This window comes from Gymnoscopelus microlampas (genome assembly GCF_963454915.1).
Source record: "Gymnoscopelus microlampas genome assembly, chromosome: 9".
Taxonomy (NCBI): domain Eukaryota; kingdom Metazoa; phylum Chordata; class Actinopteri; order Myctophiformes; family Myctophidae; genus Gymnoscopelus; species Gymnoscopelus microlampas.
In genome coordinates this window covers 32,664,530-32,672,029 of record NC_139946.1, presented here as the reverse complement: position 1 = coordinate 32,672,029, position 7,500 = coordinate 32,664,530, and the positions used below count along the sequence as shown (strand labels likewise).

Below are 7,500 nucleotides of genomic sequence, written 5' to 3'. Positions count from 1 at the left end.
TGTATATCAAATGTGGAGTTATATATCAAAAGGGTTTGACGCTGTATTATAAAAATGTTATATATAAATGTCAGGTCAATAGGCAGACAGTGAAATTGACAATAGTTGTATGTATTTATTTAATGAACTCAAGGCTTTGGTATTGTTAACCTAGCAGCACGCTATGTGTGAGCCAGTGGAGAAGAGCTGTCCAGGCCTGTCCCGGCTCTTTGGTAATGACTAGCTAGGTGTGTTTGGGTGATGTGTGATGATGTGGCAACTGAAAATCTTTAACTATACACGCCGTCTCCTGACGCCTCTCCCCAATCCCTATCATTTCACTCTTGTCACGTCATTGTACTTCCCTCTGCGAAAATCCCTACATGACAGTGACAAAATGGTTGTAAAGTCAAACACCCACACTGCCTCTCAAAATCACGCATATGAAGAGAGAGAGAGAGAGGGAGAGAGAGAGAGGCGGACATACTGTACATGACTATGTTTGAGATGTAGAAGAGGAATAGCTACGTAATGAAACACATGCACAGCCTCTCGCTTATGCTTTTCCAAATCCAAAACTTTGCATGTTAAAGCGATGCAGCTGTATATACTATGTCTGGTGTCATTTTTGAATGGTGGGGAGAGAGAGAGAGTAAGACATGCATGAGAGGGCAAGCGAGATGAGAGATGGAGAGCGAAGGGAGAGAAAGAGCAAAGCAATGGTGGAGGAATGAAGGCTAGTTTCCACCTCTCTGGTCCCGTGCCAAGGTAATGGTTTCTGGGAGCTGTGCCAGGTGCATTATGGGTCTGATATCACTCTGGTGCTTGCTTCAATTACCATGCCCCCTTCATGAAGGACAGGGCGACATGGGGAGGGAGGCAGCTCTGTAATTCAATTGGGGAGGCGAGTAGGAAGGTGTGTGTGTGTGGGGAGGGGGTGGGGGGGATTGTAATAAAGCTGGCTCAGAGTTAAGTGTTGGAATTCGCAGGAAAAAGGTGGGATAAACAACTTAAAAGTAAAATGGAACACATTTTGTTATATCAAATGGAACGGGATATGGAAAATATTCCCCAGAATCCCACATGAGCTCAGCACTGCCTAATGTGCGGGACACAGAACAAAGACACAGCTTCTCTTTCTCAGTCAAACTGATATTTTGATTCTTGGAACAGGGAGCGAAACCTTACACTTCAGTGGAAGTATTTCCACGGCTTTGCGCCTCAATGTCCAGTTTGCCATTTGAATCCTGCCATCGTATATAGAACGACACTGCCCATAGATGTGATGAGATTATGAACGAACCAGGCTTCTTCCCACAGAGTTAACCGGGTCTTGAAATGCATCATGTACAAAATCTACAATCTGCAATCTATCATTAGGTATTTAAATTAGCTACAAAAGACAGATTCTCAAAATTGTAATCTAGGTGAGTAAAAATGCATCTTAAAACACTCTCTGATGATGAGAGACCTTTACGTAAAAGTGAATCTCTCCAAACTATTCTGATCACAGATAAAACCTTTTTATCGTCAGGTTATGACAAGCAGTGTGTTTCGCCTGAAGGGGAATTAATATATTATTCGTCTGACCCGGCTTTGAGCTGATGACTGGTGCCAACGCACGACAAATTGGAATATGACTTCCAATTTTTTGAAAGAGTTTGTAAATGGACGCAGGGTGGGAATTGAAGCATGTCGCTGGTTTCTTGGACTCTCCACTACAGTGTCTCAAGAAACCACAGAGCCGAGCTGGCTCAGGATTACAATGAATCATCAAGGAAATCTCGGCAACTGTGCATAATTAAGGGAATAAAATCCCACTACACGGCATGTTTTGTTCATTAGGAGTTCATTGTGGAGGGGTGAGGCGTGTGAGTTTTGGACAGAGGAGGCGCTGCAGTAAGACACAGGCAGGGCCATGTTGGATCTGGAGGAGGCTATGGCAGGCAGCGGACGGCCTGCCTTTGAAGTGTGCCTGCGACTGGCCCACTGGGGATGGGGGCTGGGGGGGATGAGTCATGCTTTGCAGATAGAGAAACCCACCCAGACTGGGAGAGAACCCAGAGACTGCATGGCTGGAGGAGAAAGAGAAGGTTGTGTGTTTCAACTGGTGCGATGCAGTGATGTAGCCTAGTGCTACACTACAAAGTGTTACTGTTTCATATAAAGTAATATATTTATTTTTATATCCGACCATGCCAGCTTTTTACAGAAAAAGAACATTTTGGCCATAAATGATATAATATAGTAAATCATTTGTAGCCAGAATGTTGTTCTGTTTATCTTTATAGTCTGTGGTTATTAAAAGAGTAATTCACCCAAAAGATCGCATTCCTGAGCCAATAATTTGATGACCGGCAGGGTCTGCAGTCTCCTACCGGAGATAAAATTATTGGCTTAGGAATGCGCCAAAAACTAAACATCTCCATGAATTCAAGGCTTCATGGGGCATAATTGATAGAAAACAAGTCATTTTTTGGGTGAACTACTCCTTTAAGGAGGGGAGGTTCCACAGCATTACAGTATGTATCAGACTTCCATTTATACCAGATTGGAGACGGACTGGATGTTACTTTCCTAGATTCCAGCTCTCACACTGATTCACTAACACATGCTTGTGACATAACAGCCCCATTCTGCTGGTTCATGTTCATCCATTATTCATTGTCCTTGTAGTTTTGAACAGTTTTTTTTGACAGTGGTAGTGTATAGTGTTATGTACACATTTCAGACTGCTCCTCTCATCTTAATAGAGCAGTCTGGATTATTGAATCCAGGTTATGGTTTACGGGCATGTATGTATGTCCTAGTGTGCTGTGTGTGTGTGTGTGTGTGTGTGTGTGCGCTGTGTGTGCTGTGTGCTGTGTGTGTGTGTGTGTGTGTGTGTGTGTGTGTGTGTGTGTGTGTGTGTGTGTGTGTGTGTGTGTGTGTGTGTGTGTGTGTGTGTGTGTGTGTGTGTGTGTGTGTGTGAGTGTGTGTGTGTGTGTGTGTGTGTGCTGTATGAGTGCCTGATACGTACAGTGTGTTCTCTCCATATTTATGTCAGTTTAAAGACTCAATTTTCTCTCATGCTCACTGGATGAAACATGAACCTGCCATTTCAGCGTTTGAAACTGTCAAACATCCCCATTCTGCATGCAATCCTGAGGTTCAATATATATTTTTACAGTATGTGTGTGTGTGTATATATATATATATATATATATATATATATATATATATATATATATATAGCTTTCAAAATAGCTTTCGCCTTTATTAGTCCATTGGAGAAATTGAAAGCACATGGTCGTCTATAAATGTGAACTCTAACCAACCACAGAGACATGACATATAGAAGGATTGAAAAAGGGTGTGTGTGTGTGTGTGGGGGGGGGGGGGGGGGGGGGATTCAGCCATTAAAACCTCAGGACAAATTAGGGTTGTTAATCTGTTATTTTGCCCCCGGTCTCAGTGTTCACTACTACAAAGCCACATGCACTAAGAAAGGTCTGTCAAAGTTGGATTACCATTTCAGAGTGGCAGTAATAGTCCAGGATCCCTATGGAACACACGCTATACCCACACATACTGTAGAAAAACACTAATCCAACAGCCAGTTGGTTTGAAATGAAGAATACATGTAATCAATCACATTTTTATTTTATTTTATTTTATTTTTATAGAAGAAAACAACAACACCACTATCATTCTGAATATCCTGTTATATTCATGTCTCTTTTTTTTCTTTCTTTTTGAATTGAAAATAGGTCAGGACTGTGCATGGTTGCGCTACGTGTGTGTATGCGTGTGCGACGTGTGTGTATGCGTATACCGGTATGTGTATTTGAGTGTGTTTGTGTGCCTGCAACTTGTGTACTTCTCAAGCCGTTGCAGCGGATACACAGCTCATCACAGTAAAATCTTTGTGTAAAAATGTACCATTTTTTTCTTACTTAATATTTTGTTCCCCAACTGGTATTAAAAAAAAACAAATCATTATTAGTCACAACAGTTGCACATATACTCATACTCAGAGTTTAATTAATAGAGAATGGTATGCAAGCTGGCTTCTCCAGCTCTGTGCAGTAATGTTTTAAACATAGCAATAGCCATATTGGGTAAAGGGAGCGCACACTAATTTATGATTACCCTCACTCAAACACAATATTTATCTGTCCAGCCAGCCCTCCAGATAATATATGATATGAACTCGAAGATAACCCTCAGGTTGAAAAGTTCACTGTCAGTGATTTAGCCATGGGATGGATAGGCAGCACACTGGTGTATTGAAAATACTAATGGAATTTAATTCAATTGTTTTCAGGTGGGGGAGGGGGGGGGGGGGTATTTGCACTAGAAACAGCAGCAGCTTTTCAAGGAGGCTCTGAGCGTTTATATTATGCTGAGTCTGGCATTTTTATCTGGTGACAGAGAGTTGAAAAATGTTCACCTTTGGGAGTTTGTATGAGCATTTAAGAGTGCCATGAGTTCTCAGCTGGAAAAAAAACAAAATGCTTTGGTGGACACACGGCCATAGGGAATCGGGAAGTAAGGGTTTGTCTTGCCCTGTTTCCCACTCATCATTCTGTGGTGGTTAAACCAAGGCGGCCTGAAGTTACCAAGGGAGCCGACCTCATCCTCTAACTGGCCCCTGGTCACCACGACCTTGTTTCCTTAATTTTTACGAGTCAAATAAAACAAATTGGGTTTGCGGTTGTGATCAGAAATATATTATTGTAGGGAATCATAATAAGTCATTTTTATGGGGATTGAGTTCTCTGTCCAATGTCGTAAAAAAAAGGAAAAAATAATTAATGACTTACTCCATCCTCTATTGGATGGTGAATTTAGCCTCAGATCATTCTTTTGGATTATTGAGGGTTTATTTTTATTGAGTTCTCCAGTGCTGAACATGATGTCGTCGTCCAGGCTGATGGATCTGATTACTGCAGAAGCCTCTGGTTTCACTGGAGCAGCACTCACACACTGACAGGCCTGCCGATCAATACATCAGCTCAGCTTTCAGCTCATCCCCCTCCATATCCGCCCTACTGTTGTAACTAGAGTTAGCTGCCTGATCCCTGTTTCTCGCTCTCTCTCTCTCTCTCTCTCACACACACACACACACACACACACACACACACACACACACACACACACCCTGAAGAATGAATGGCATCTAAAATGCTTTTTTATCACATTTCCCCTGAAATCTGTGGTATTTGGACACAAAATTGTGTGTGCGCACACTGCACACTCACACACACACACGTCACACACACGCACGCACGCACGTACGCACGCACGCACGCACACACACACACACACACACACACACACACACACACACACACACACACACACACAGTCTCTGCTTTTTCCTATCTTTTAAAACCAATGCAGTCAAATAGGAAAAAAATGTATCTGTATATTACAGTTTTAAATATAAATATTAGCATTACTGTTGCTGTTTCAATATTTGGTCAAAATAACGGATTCACAAGCTCACAACACACTGTGAGCTTGTAGACTAGATCTGCTATTTGTGTTGAAGAGATTTGATGTGTAGACAAGAGGGTAAAAAAGGAGTGGGCCAAGAATAGAAGACCCCTGGGGGACCCTGGTCAGCTAAGTATATAGGTATTAAGTGGTTAATCTAGCATGCAAAACCCTTGATGAAGTTTAATGTTGGGCATAGAGCCTATTGTCTGCCCACCCTCAGCAGACTTGTTTGTGGAGGGGGGAGAGGGGTGGGTTCGGTTGATGTTGAGTCCAGAAATTGGTTCAAAGCTGCACTATAGCACCACCATCTGGAGAGAAAATGAGACGGGGAGAGAGAGCAAGAAAGTGAGAGAAAGAAGTTGGTGTACAATACACACACAGAGCAGTGCCTGCTAGACTTTGTTAATTGATCCCAGGCGTGAGCAATAAATCTGTGCTCCTCTTCAGCGGGTCAGAGAAGACATATTGACTTGATCATGGCGTCGGTCATGGATGATAATTGTTCACTTAATGTGTGTATGGTAACCTGCTTCCACCACCCTCCTGATGGTAATGCAGTCATTATTGTAGCCATTATATCCACTGAAAGCGGTTCTTTATTGTTTGTGCTTTAACCACTTTATGACGTCCTTATTTTGGGCATGTCATTGTAGGCGAAAATTACCCAAAATAAAAAATATAATAAAAACAACAACGACCCCAAAATATCTAAATTTTCAAACATAGTGAAAAACAGTTTGAGCTTGTAAATCTGCTGTGTGTGTGTGTGTGTGTGTGTGTGTGTGTGTGTGTGTGTGTGTGTGTGTGTGTGTGTGTGTGTGTGTGTGTGTGCGTGCGCGCGCGCGTGTGTGTACGTGCACGCCAGTGTGTGTGTCAATGTGTGTCCTGTCATAATGATGACATGGCAGCGTGAAATCAGCTTTAGTGCAGCTGCAGGCCGGGCACCTCACAATCACTTTGTATCACAGTGAAAGGGTGTGTGTGTGTGTGTGTGTGTGTGTGTGTGTGTGTGTGTGTGTGTGTGTGTGTGTGTGTGTGTGTGTGTGTGTGTGTGTGTGTGATGCACATGCCCCATGGTTATGTATTTTGTCCATAATGTGTGGATGGCTAGTGCGTATTGTGTGTATGTACGAGCATGGCATGCATACAGTTTATGCATTAATGCATGTTTGTAGTGTTTTTCAGTGCATCATAGTGTGTGTGTGTGTGTGTGTGTGTGTGTGTGTGTGTGTGTGTGTGTGTGTGTGTGTGTGTGTGTGTGTGTGTGTGTGTGTGTGTCTGTCTCTTACTCTGCATTATGTATTGCATTTCCACATTTCCCCTCCTGAGCCCACAAATCATATGGAAACACTTACAAACAAAAAGGCAGGAGAACAGAAAAAGAAAAAAAAAATGTATTTTTATGAATCACTCTTGTACTTAGTGGCAAGCTAGATCCTGCAATTACCCGACAATAAAGCCAACCTTCTCTGCTAGGGTCAGCGCAGGCAGAGACAAACCACACTCCCTGTATCTGACCAATCTCGTCACAGAGTCTCCGCACTGCAAATGGATGGAAAATATAGGAGAGAGTCAACATTACGGTCAGATCGGCTGATTTAATAAGACAAGCGCTATTGACTGAGCGCTTGGCCTCGCCCACTCTTGACTGACAGCACAATTGATGGCAGTTTGTTCGAGGTGGGAGAAAACAGGGGGAAAAGGGTCAGGCGTTTTCAGATCACTGAAGCAAATGTGAATGATTAAATGTATCCTGTTGCTGTGACGTGCCAACTGTAATAACTCCCGGGCCATGTTGTGAAATATAGCACAGGACCAGAGGGCCACCGGGGGCCAACTCCGCTTGCGACTCGTAGCCAATGGGTGATTTGTTCAGTTCAAACATGGCGGATAGTGAGCTGGCAAATCGTTTTCCTCTCTCTTGTATTTTGCCTAATATATATACTTTACAAGGTAGATGATTTGGAATTATTTGTACACGCTAGAATAACACTTCTTATTTGGCTGTGCATGCCTTAATCACCTAACCCCCTTAAA

The 7,500-nt window shown here is 42.7% G+C and overlaps 1 protein-coding gene across 3 annotated transcripts in view; it reads left to right on the top strand.

Moving 5' to 3' along the window:
• The window catches only part of pde4dip (phosphodiesterase 4D interacting protein), a 90,748-nt gene that overhangs the window by 6,922 nt on the left and 76,326 nt on the right, over positions 1–7,500 (top strand). The gene's annotated exons all lie outside the window — the stretch shown is intronic.